Source organism: Monodon monoceros, unplaced genomic scaffold (assembly GCF_005190385.1).
Source record: "Monodon monoceros isolate NGI ecotype Baffin Bay Population unplaced genomic scaffold, NGI_Narwhal_1 Super_Scaffold_18, whole genome shotgun sequence".
NCBI classification, from domain to species: Eukaryota; Metazoa; Chordata; class Mammalia; order Artiodactyla; family Monodontidae; genus Monodon; species Monodon monoceros.
The window spans coordinates 84,094,704-84,107,718 of record NW_021703774.1 but is presented as its reverse complement, the minus strand read 5'-3'; the positions used below and the strand labels follow the sequence as shown (position 1 = coordinate 84,107,718).

The window sequence follows — 13,015 nt, the reverse complement described above, 5'->3', positions numbered from 1 at the left end:
GACAGTCCAGCTTTTGAGACATGGAAATCTGAAAATAGTGACCTAATCAAACTGGAGACTACAGATCTTCTGGAAGATAGTTGGAGGGAGGGTGGAGAGAAGGTGGAGTGGCTTAAGAGACATTCCTAAGTCTCAGTCCTAGAAAACTTCTTAAAATATTGATTCTTGGGTTCCACTCCAGTCTGTCTACCTGAATGGGACTGGAGAAGTATGGTGGGGTCAGGCCTACTTATCCTTGAACAGATCCACAGGTAATTCTGAGATGTCACCTTGATTGAGAAGCACTGCCCTTTTCTAGACAAAAAACAATATCAAAATCTCCCCAGAACTCACCAGTTCTTACAGATTCCTGCCTGAACCAACTTGGTCGTTGAGATTTTCCTGAGTTGCAGAGAAACTGGTTTAGACATTTGGGTGGGTTGTGGAGTAAGCTTCTAAAAAGCCTCGGGGGAAGGATTATATCTTTGAGGCTAAAGAGGGCGGGCCCAGCCCCACTTCCTCTGTCTCCTCATCTGGGCTTCCTGTCATCACAGTGTGATCACATTTATTCCCCCTTCACTTCTCCTTTTACACAAATAGCCCCAACATCCGTGTTACCAGCCTTGTCTTGGCGCCTCATTGATAATCACCAATTCTGCCTAAAGGACTGAGGAAAAGAGCCTGCAAAAGGTAAGATTGGTGATATTTTAATCTTGTTTGAGAGCAGAGACCTGAACCATATTATGTGGGCTAGGGTATCTTCTTAGGAGTCTCTATATACCTCTCTAGTAACTACAATTTCCTGAAACTTTTGCAAATATTTACTGCAGGTAGTAAAATTATGAACAAGATTCTAGTGACCCTCAAAAGGCAATCAGGATGGAAGGAGTTTCAATTAACTGGATTCCCATTATCTGATATCTCTTTGGGTCAGGGCATTTGCTTAAATTGCTTCAGAACTTGAATTTGGGTCTGGTCATTTCTGTTGACCAGAGCCATCTGTACAAGATGAAGCTGGGGAGATTTCCTACATGTGCTGATCTTCAGAAGATTTGTCTTGTGATTTTAAAGTGAGCAGAGAACCAACAGTCATAGTTATTTTAAAAGGTAGCTGGGAGACGCAGATCTTCTTCATCTGAGAAATTTTCAAAAGTAAAGTTAGTGACTCCCACTGTGATTCCTCAGAGACACTAAACAGAAGGACTGATATAAATCACAATACCCAACTCAGAGTCAAGGACACAGGACATGCTCAGAACCTGTATTTCGAGAAGTAAAAGCTAGACACCACTAAGAGATGCTTAGATTTGTTGTTTTTAAAGGGCAGGAAGACCACTGTGATCCTCAGGTTTCCCCCAAATAAAATTATCCTTAGTATTCAAAACAAGAATATTGATAAATATAATATGACGTGCACCAACTCTGCATGACTTGCAAAACAAACTTGATATTGCAATGATTTCTAATTCAGGTCCTATAACTAATAACTGAGGTCTTATGGACTCAGAAAGTGATAGCTAAGCTTTGGTCCTGGCTTTCTGTAACCACTATAGTCACTGGGGGTAAGGTTACCACAGGGAACTCTAGATGAAAGCTTTCTCCTTCCAATATTTGCAAGGATCTTACTGGGAATGGAGAGTAAAGTCCCCTAGAACCACACTCACCCACCTAACAATGAGGCATGGGAATGGGGAAAAGGGCTCTAGATTCCCAAAGCACCTCAGGGACTATTGTGCTTTGAATTTAAAAAATAATCAGATGTTAAGTACCTCCTAGGGCCAGGCACTGTGCCTGGGAGGAAGGGGCAAAGTAGAAGGAAGATATTTGTCCAAAAAACAATCTTGCCCTTAAGGAACTCCCTTGGGAGATAAGAAATATCAGATATGTATGCAAAGGCTTTGGAAGAGAACTGAACAAAAGCAGAATCTTAGCTGCTGGCTAAACAAAGAAGTTTTGCTTTCTCAATCTCTACCAGAATCTGCACTATTTTGAAATTGTGGTTGAATTAGAGCAAAGGCTGAACTGAAACATGATTTCCTGTGATGTTTCCTGTGTAGGCCAGTTAGAGTATTTAACCTTTAAATGAAAGGAGTGGACACCTTTATACCAGCAAGGAATGATTCAAAGCCCAGCCTTTTACATCTACTACTATCTAAGTGACCTTGTGTTTGGTAATTGACAAGAGACACTCGCTGGAAACCTCAAACTCTGTTGGTCTTTAGTTTCTTATGTCCTCAGGTTGACTTCTGACCGTGCAGAGGGCTTCAGACTAGGACCTGAGGTCTGTTTAAACTTCCTCACTCCTACTTTGCAACATGCCAGCAGCTAGACATATGCTAAACACCGGAGACCCAAGGATAACTGATGTGGTTATCAATTTCAAAGCATTTGTAGAGTAACATGAAGGACAGACACAGCAATACAAAAATATGACACAATGTGAACTTTTCTATAATGGAGCAAGTGTGTGCACAAAATGTAGGAGTTCAGGAGTGTGCCAAAGACTCCCTGGGAGAGGTGACTGCTTGGGTTCATTTTCAGGGAAGGATGAGTTTGCTATGGAGACTGGGGGTAATGGCATTTCAGACAAGACACAGTATATGCAAACTCAAAGAAATGTGAACACCCAGGCATGCTAGAAATGAGAGTAAGAAAATGAGATTGGACTATAACAAACCATGGTTGCACTGAAAGTGGAAGGCAAGATCTCTAACCAGGAGGGTCCCAAGCCCAGCCCTGGATGGAGCTATGCCTGAAAACTCCACTTGACAGGCTTGATGGAATGTGGCTTGAAATGAGGGTGAGAGTCAGATTTCTTCTTCTTCAACCTAGGTTTTCCCCCTAGATTTAAGTGAAAGGTGGAGCTTTTTGCAAGGTTACAGACATTCTCTTTCTCTCAGCTTCTGTTTCCGGAAATGCTGTGTTGATTTAGTCATGGTGGTTTGGTTTATGTTCCTGAAATAGTCAGCCTACAGTACTTCCTGTACCGAGTGAGCATCCAATGTGTGCAGATCACCATGGGCCTAGAGACTGGACACTTGCCTTCAGGAACCTCCAGGACCCAGCTGCCACTGCAGGTGCAGAGCACTGAACGTCTAATGCAGAGACATTAGACAGCTCTGCAGAGTGGGTCTCCAGGGTGGCTGCTGGGACAGAGGAGGAGAGGATTGCAACTGGTGCTTGGGTGGTCAGTTTGGGAAGGCCGTCTGGAAGTAGGCCTTCTGAAAGAGGAAGATAACATTTTTCCAAAGCCAGTGGGTGAGCCCTCAGGCCACCCATCTCTGTGTTGGGATATAGAGGCAATTCCTCTATTCATTTCCCATTTCACAGTAGAGTTCCTACCCAAGCAGTAGCAACAATACATCCTAGCTATGGCCAAAAGTTGTTCAGCCACAAGGATATATTTCCACAAACATTTAAAATAAATGCACTATATTCCAAGTGTTAGAATGTTGACACTTAAAGGGAACTTAGAGATTATTTAAGCTTAAATAAATTGTCCAACTCATAGTGGGAGCCCTGTTTTGCTATTATAACATTCTAATCTGTATATTTTTAGGTCAGGTGACTTGTCCAAAGTCATAAAATTACTTAACTAGTTATCTAGAATGTTTCCTGAGTCTCTGTGAAATGTTCTTTTCTCCACACTACACTATACACCTTTTCTTATAGACTTCTTTTTAAGTAGGCATCATTAAACTGTGTTATTTGTTCACATAAAGAAGTTTCCAGTGCTTTTTAACATAGGTACACATGAAAATACAACTTAACTATAAATCCAGATGATCTGAAATCAATATGCTAACAAATCAAGTATTTAGTATTTATTTAATTTGTCAAACTTTTGTTTGACATTTTATATTTCAGGAGAACTAAAGAATAAAGGTGAGAAATGATTTTGATAACTCACATCTTTTAAAATTTGTTCAAGTAAATTTGAACTCATGGCTTAATATTTACTCTATATTAGGAACAAATAGAGGCCTTAAAGAATTATCCCATGGTTTATTCTTCTAAACATAGTTATTGTAGAATCACAGTATTTATACCATGAGGGACTTAAATCGTAATGATTTCAAGATAGGTATCCTTCAGATCATTTACTTATGTTCAACTTTTTTTTTTTTTTACTTTTTATTTTGACAAAAATTTGTACTTACAGAAAAGTTACAAAAACAATACCAAGAATTTCTGAACCCCCTTCATTTGGATTTCTCAAATATTAACATTTTATCACGTTTTCTTTATCCTTCTCCAGCTTTCTCATTTGAGAGTAATTGCTGACGTGATATCTTTTCCCCTTAAGTGTTTTAGTGTGTATTTTCTACAAACGAAAACATCCTTTTATATATCCACTTTACAATGATCAAAATCAAGATTTTAACACTGATACAATACTATTACCACTCTATAGATTTTATTCAGATTCCACCAATTGCCTACTAATATATTTTACACCCAAGAGAAATCTCTGATCATACATTGTTTTACACCATCGTCTCTCTAGTCTCCTATCTGGAACCGTTCCTGAGTCTTTCTTTGTGTTTCATGATGCTGATATTCTTGAAGAGTACAGGCAAGTATTTTCTAGACTGTCTCTCCATTTTGGTATTTTTGATGTTTCCTTGTGACTAGATTCAGGCTATTCCAACTTTTGTTAGGAATATCACAGAAACGGCTTTCATTATCCCACAGAGAGCCTTGTCCACTGTGGGCATAGCTTGCCTGAACACACCATGGACAGGTCTCTAGGACAGGGACCCTCAACAGCAAAATTCTACATATTTTATGCTAAGGAAAGAGAACCACTAGTCCACTGACTCTGGAACAATGGTAACTGTTTTATGTAACTGTTCCTGATTTACAGAGAGCCCTTGTTATATAAGTCCCTGTCTCAGCTCAGCTGCTAGGAGCATCTATGATTTTTCTGTTGAGTGATGATCTTCCTAAGCTCCCAAATGGAGGAAAATGAGACCCCCAAGATCATCTGGATTTGTTTTTCCTCATTTCTTCTCTTCTCTTTGCTTCTTCCTTCTTTCTCTCTTTTATAAATCACCAATTCCTCTCCCTTGAGGACAGCCTTGAAAGGAAATTTTCACCTGAACACAATTTCAGGGAAGAATAAGATGACAGACACATTCCTTTGACAAAGTGATGGAGAGGTGAGAGGAAACTAATACATGAAAGTTGATGGTTTGATTTGGTTTAATTTTAGTATCACCCTTTCCCCTGTAACTACTTATTACTCCATGAATAGACAGAAATGCAAAACCCACATCCTACCTCAGCCACTGCTCACAGGGGTTCAGACTGAAAGATGGAAGGAGTCCTCCTGGAGGCTCATCACATTGTAGTGGGGGGAGTTGAGTTGGGAAGTGGGAGGTAAGAACTCAGAACCTGGGACAATGAAAGGAATGCAGGCTTGGGAGACTGAAAGACCTTGGCCTGTGCCCTGTCGTTGTTGATTATTAGCTGGGTGATCTTGTGCCAGTTACATAGGCTGTCTGAGTCTTGGACTTCCTGTTTGAAAAGTGGGGCTATTGACACCTAAGTTACGAGGTTGATATGAGGATTATAAATAAAATTTATTTATGAAGAGCTTGGCATTTTGAAGAGTTCAGTGAACTATATCATTTATCTAAATTTATTTTGTCAAGACGGCCATAATTTGGGAGCCCTCATGGAGAGCAGATTTCCTTTCCTATTTAGAAAAAAACTTATGTTAATAATGGCCCCAATATTGTTCAGTGATGAATTAAAGACCTCCACAGACTCTGTGTAGGAATAAATGGGAAGCCAATACTTACCTTGCTGGATGTAAGAACATTACATGTTCTTCTATATAAATTAGCAAATAGATCTGTATATGAAGAAATGTCTGGAAAGATGTTCACCAAAAATGTTAATGGTGGTTATCTCTGGGATGTGGAGTTTCAGAAGATTTTATGCTTTCTTCTTTGTACTCTCTTTATGGTTTAAATTTTTTCACAAGAACACACAAAACTTTTTTAAAAAGATATTTACAAAAAATGAAACAAGCAAAGGATTACTAAAAAGGTGTTCTGGCACCTAAAGTATTTTATTCCTGAAAATCTAGCAGAAATTTCAGAGTCACCCTTAAGAATTGACTGTTAGGGAAGCTCTGAACTTGATCTTTTCCTCAGTTTTCACTGAACCAGGCACTCTGATACTGAACCATTCAGGAAATATTATCTCATTTAACTCTCAGAACAACCTATGAGGTATGTATTAACGTATCACCATTTTAAAGATGAGGAAATTGGAAAAGTTAGAGAGATTAAGGAAGTTGCCTAGGGCTATACTTCTGGTATGTACCACTGCTAGAATTCAGAACTAAACTTGCCCGCATCCATTACTAGTGTTTGTCAAACTGTGTTCCGTGGAACACTATGTTCTCTGAGCTGTTAATAAGTAACCTGTAATATATGAATAGGTTTGTAGTTATATAAGTAGACTTTTCTCTTAAACACCCACAATGTACATTAGTACATATCAGTTTTCACAGAAGTCACTCATTAAAAAAACTGTTCATTATTTTATGTTTTATTTTTATTTAATCTCACTTCCAAAATTGTTGACCATGGATTCCTCTCATTCCCTATGGTTTTGTTTGTTTTTGTTTGTTTGTTTGAGGAATATTTATTAACATCTCATAAATCTAATAGTCCGTGTAACACCAAAGCTGTCTTGCTATGGCTCCAAATCTAAAATTGGATCAGATAAGGCTGGAGAGCAAGAATTGATAGTTTCTTGAAAGTTCTGTCCAACTTTAGCCACTTCTAAGCTTGATTACCTTCAAGACTGTATTAGATGACCTGCAAGTATGGGTTAAAGAAAAGAAAGAGATTGAACTAGAAATCCATGAGACAGCTTATCAGCCTGAGCTCTTTGCTTGGAGGAAGATTAGTAAAGGGTGAACTTCCTCCCTGGCCTCCACATTGGGTGTGGGAGGTGCTGCAATTAACTGCAGTTCAGTCACGGAGGTTTCCTGGAAACTGACGTCAGGGGCTTTCTTCACAGGGCCACATCAGTCACAGATTTTGACTGCAGAGGGGTGTCAGTTTTTCCAGTGGGGTTGGAAGGGGTGGAAACTCAATAACTGACCAGCTACAGTGAAGAAAGGAAAGGGGAATTCTCTCTTGATTTATGTAAAAACTGGGTTCATTGTTGCATATGGTAAAAGTAGTAATGATCTTCACAAAATGGGCGGCTTTTCTCCTTCCGTTTGGTGCAAGTCTAAGTGGAAAATCAGGAAGGAGAAAGAGGTTCTTTTTCCTGTCTGTGAAGGAAAGAATCAGTGGGGATATCCGCAGGTTTGTGGGCACCTCATTAGTTGGTGCTCTGTGGACAATTATATTACAGGGTACTGAAGCAGCTGTCACAGGATCTGAAGATATTGGACATGAGATGACTCTAGGAGGCATCTGGCCCAGTCTTCTTCTGGGTCGGTTATTTTCAATGTCTAAAAGATTAGATTAATGGCACAATAAATCTCAAGCCCAAAGCTCCTCACTCTGCAGTGTCATGTTCATTCCACTACACAAGATAATTTAGAGTTAATGAACAAATTTCCAGTCATTTGTTCATTCAACCATCTTACTTTTTTAGTGTAATTAGGTACTGTGTTAGGCCTTGAGGATTCAAAGATGAATCCCTCAAGGAGCTGACAGTCTAGTGAGCTGAGACTCAGGATGATTAGTAGCTAACCTAATTAAGGGGTCACAGGGAAAGAAAGGGGCAAATTCCAGCAAAGGACTGCTGAGCAAAGGTAAGGAAGGAAGAATGGAGAAAAGTATTCAATGTTACTTGCTAGATTTTAAAGTATAAGACCAAGAACGTTGCTATGAATTTGGAGAGATGGACAGGAGCAAATTAGGAAGGACCTTTTAACATATGTATACATGCATAAAACCATAACTACAAACACTGTAAATTAACAATACTTTAATACAAAAAATAAATAAATAAATAAATAAAGTTGTAAATTTTCCTCTAAAAAAAAAAACTGAAGAGGAACAGTCAGCTCTACCCACCACCAGTACCTCCCATCAGGAAACCTACACAAGCTTCTTAGATAGACTCATCTACCAGAGGGAAGAAGCAGAAGGAAGAATAACTACAATCCTGCAGCCTGTGAAACAAAAACCACATTCAGAGAAAGATAGACAAGATGAAAAGGCACAGGTCTATGTACCAGATGAAGGAACAAGATAAAACCCCAGAAAAACAACCAAATGAAGCAGAGATAGGCAACCTTCCAGAAAAAGAATTCAGAATAATGATAGTTAAGATGATCCAGGACCTCGGAAAAAGAATGGAGGCAAAGATCGAGAAGATGCAAGAAATGTTTAACAAAGACATAGAAGAATTAAAGAACAAACAAACAGAGATGAATAATAAAATAACTGAAATGAAAACTACACTAGAAGGAATCAATAGCAGAATAACTGAGGCAGAAGAATGGAAAAGTGACCTGGAAGATAGAATGGTGGAATTCACTGCTGAGAAACAGAATAAAGAAAAAAGAATGAAAAGAAATGAAGACAGCATAAGAGACCTCTGGGACAGCATTAAATGCAACATTTGCATTATAGGGGCCCCAGAAGGAGAAGAGAGAGAGAAAGGATCAGAGAAAACATTTGCAGAGATTATAGTCGTAAACTTCCCTAACATAGGAAAGGAAATAGCCACCCAAGTCCAGGAGGCACAGCAAGTCCAATACAGGATAAACCCAAGGAGAAACACGCTGACACACATAGTAATCAACTTGGCAAAAATTAAAAACAAAGAAAAATGATTGAAAGCAGCAATAGATAAATGACAAATAACATACAAGGGAACTCCTATAAGGTTAACAGCTTATTTCTCAGCAGAAACTCTACAAGCCAGAAGGGGGTGACATGATATACTTAGTGATGAAAGGGAAAAGCCTACAACCAAGATTACTCTACCTGGCAAGGATCTCATTCAGATTCGATGGAGAAATCAAAAGCTTTACAGACAAGCAACAGCTAAGAGAATTCAGCACCACCAAACCAGCTCTACAACAAATGCTAAAGGAACTTCTGTAAGTGGGAAACACAAGAGAAGAAAAAGACCTACAAAAACAAACCCAAAACAATTAAGCAAATGGTCATAGGAACATACATATTGATAATTACCTTAAACGTGAATGGATTAAATGCTCCAACCAAAAGACACAGGCTTGCTGAATGGATACAAAAACGAGACCCATATATATGCTGTCTACAAGAGACCCACTTCAGACCTAGGGACACATACAGACTGAAAGTGAGGGGATGGAAAAAAGATATTCCATGCAAACGGAAATCAAAAGAGAGCTGGAGTAGCAATACTCATATCAGATAAAATAGACTTTAAAATAATGAATGTTACAAGAGACAAGGAAGGACACTACATATTGATCAAGGGATCAATCCAAGAAGAAGATATAACAATTATAAATATATATGCACCCAACATAGGAGCACCTTAATACATAAGACAACTGCTAACAACTGTTAGAGGAAATCGACAGTAACACAATAATAGTGGGGCACTTTAACACCTCACTTACACCAATGGACAGATCACCCAAAATGAAAATAAATAAGGAAACAGAAGCTTTAAATGACACAATAGACCAGATAGATTTAATTGATATTTATAGGACATTCCATCCAAAAACAGCAGATTACACTTTCTTCTCAAGTGTGCACAGAATATTCTCCAGGATAGATCACATCTTGGGTCACAAATCCAGCCTCAGTAAATTTAAGAAAATAGAAATCATATCAAGCATCTTTTCTGACCACAATGCTATGAAATTGAAAATGAATTACAGGGGGAAAAAACATAAAAAACACAAACAGATGGATGCTAAAAACTCTGCTACTAAATAACAAGGATATCACTGAAGAAATCAAAGAGGAAATCAAAAAATACCTAGAGACAACTGACAATGAAAACATGACAATCCAAAACCTATGGGATGCAGCAAAAGCAGTTCTAAGAGGGAAGTTTATAGCTATACAAACCAGCTCAAGGAAAAAGAAAAATCTCAAACAAACAGTCCAACCTTACACATAAAGGAACTAGAGAAAGAAGAAAAAACAAAACCCAAAGTTAGCAGAAGGAAAGAAATCATAAAGATCAAAGCAGAAATAAATGAAATAGAAACAAAGAAAACAATAGCAAAGATCAATAAAACTAAAAGGTGGTTCTTTGAAAAGATAAACAAAATTGATAAACCATTAGCAAGACTCATCAAGAAAAAGAGGGAGAGGACTCAAATCAATAAAATCAGAAATGAAAAAGAAGTTACAACAAACACTGGAGAAATACAAAGCATCCTAAGAGACTACTACAAGCAAATCTATGCCAATAAAATGGACAACCTGGAAGAAATGGACAAATTCTTAGAAAGTTATAACCTTCCAAGACTGAACCAGGAAGAAAGAGAAAATATGAACAGACCAATCACAAGTAATGAAATTGAAACTGTGATTAAAAATCTTCCAACAAACAAAAGTCCAGGACAAGATGGCTTCACAGGTGAATTCTATCAAACATATAGAGAAGAGCTAACACCCATCCTTCTCAAACTCTTCCAAAAAATTGCAGAGGAAGGCACACTCCCAAACTCATTCTATGAGGCCACCATCACCCTGATACCAAAACCAGACAAAGATACTACAAAAAAGAAAATTACAGACCAATATCAGTGATGAATATAGATGCAAAAATCCTCAACAAAATTATAGCAAGCAGAATCCAACAACACATTAAAAGGATGATACACCATGATCAAGTGGGATTTATCCCAGAGATGCAAGGATTCTTCAATATACACAAATCAGTCAATGTGATACACCACATTAACAAATTGAAGAATAAAAATATATGATCATCTCAATAGATGCAGAAAAAGCTTTTGACAAAATTCAACACCCATTTATGATAAAAACTCTCCAGAAAGTGGGCATAGAGGGAACCTACTTCAACATAATAAAGGCCATATATGACAAACCCACAGCAAACATCTTTCTGAATGGTGAAAAACTGAAAGCATTTCTTCTAAGATCAGGAAATAGACAAGGATGTCCACTCTCACCACTATTATTCAACATAGTTTTGGAAGTCCTAGCCATGGCAATCAGAGAAGAAAAAGAAATAAAAGGAATACAAATTGGAAAAGAAGAAGTAAAACTGTCACTGTTTGCAGATGACATGATACTATACATATAGAATCCTAAAGATGCCACCAGAAAACTACTAGAGGTAATCAATGAATTTGGTAAAGTTGCAGGATACAAAATTAATGCACAGAAGTCTCTTGCATTCCTATACACTAATGCTGACAAATCTAAAAAGGAAATTAAGGAAACACTTCCATTTACCATTGTGACAAAAAGAATAAAATATCTAGGAATAAACCTTCCTAGGGAGAAAATAGACCTGTATGCAGAAAACTATAAGACACTGATGAAAGAAATTAAAGATGATACCAACAGATGGAGAGATGTACCATGTCCTTGGATTGGAAGAATCAATATTGTGAAAATGACTATACTACCCAAAGCAATCTACAGATTCAGTGCAATCCCTATCAAATTACCAATGGCATTTTTTAGGAACTAGAACAAAAAATCTTAAAATGTGTATGGAGACACAAAAGACTCTGAATAGCCAAAGCAGTCTTGAGGGAAAAAAATGGAGCTGGAGGAATCGGACTCCCTGACTTCAGACTATACTACAAAGCTACAGTAATCAATACAATAGGGTACTGGCACAAAAACAGAAATATAGATCAATGGAACAAGATAGAAAGCCTAGATTTAAACCCACGCACCTATGGTCAACTAATCTATGACAAAGGATGCAAGGATAGACAATGGAGAAAAAACAGTCTCTTCAACAAGTGGTGCTGGGAAAACTGGACAGCTACATTAAAAGAATGAAGTTAGAACACTCCCTAACACCATACACAAAAATAAACTCAAAATGGATTAGAAACCTAAACGTAAGACCGGACACTATAAAACCCTTAGAGGAAAACATAGGAAGAACACTCTGACATAAATCACAGCAAGATCTTTTTTGATCCACCTCTTACAGTAATGGAAATAAAAACAAAACTAAACAAATGGGACCTAATGAAACTTAAAAGCTTTTGCACAGCAAAGGAAACCACAAACAAGATGAGAAGACAACCATCAGTATGGGAGAAAATATTTGCAAATGAATCAATGGACAAAGGATTAATTTCCAAAATATATAACCAGCTCATGCAGCTCAATATTAAAAAAAACAAACAACCCAATCCAAAAATGGGCAGAAGAACTAAATAGACATTTCTCCAAAGAAAACATACAGATGGCCAAGAAGCACATGAAAATCTGCTCAACATCACTAATTATTACAGAAATGCAAATCAAAACTGCAATGAGGTATCACCTCACACCAGTTAGAATTGGCTTCATCAGAAAATCTACAACCAACAAATGCTGGAGAGGGTGTGGAGAAAAGGGAACCCTCTTGCACTGTTGGTGGGAATGTGAATTGATACAGCCACTATGGAGAACAGTATGGAGGCTCCTTAAACAACTAAAAATAGAATTACCATAGCAATCCCACTACTGGGCATATACCCAGAGAAAACCACAATTCAAAAAGACACATGCACCCCAATGTTCACTGCAGCACTAGTTACAATAACCAGGTCATGGAAGCAACCTAAATGCCCATCAACAGACGAATGGGTAAAGAAATGTGGTACATATATACAATGGAATATTACTCAGCCATAAAAATGAACAAAATTGGGTCATTTGTTGAGACATGGATGGATCTAGAGACTGTCATACAGAGTGAAGTAAGTCAGAAAGAGAAAAACAAATATTGTATATTAATGCATATATGTGGAACCTAGAAAAAATGGTACAGATGAACCAGTTTTCAGGGCAGAAATTGAGACACAGATATAGAGAACAAACAGATGGACACCAAGGGGGAA

The 13,015-nt window shown here is 37.9% G+C and overlaps 1 protein-coding gene across 1 annotated transcript in view; it reads left to right on the top strand.

The window, feature by feature from the left end:
• Positions 1-467: 467 nt before the first annotated feature.
• The window catches only part of CD53 (CD53 molecule), a 32,292-nt gene continuing 19,744 nt past the window's right edge, over positions 468-13,015 (top strand). Inside the window, exon 1 of the mRNA XM_029229398.1 lies at positions 468-669. The gene's annotated coding sequence lies outside the window, so the exon portion shown is untranslated. The remainder of the gene's footprint in view (positions 670-13,015) is intronic.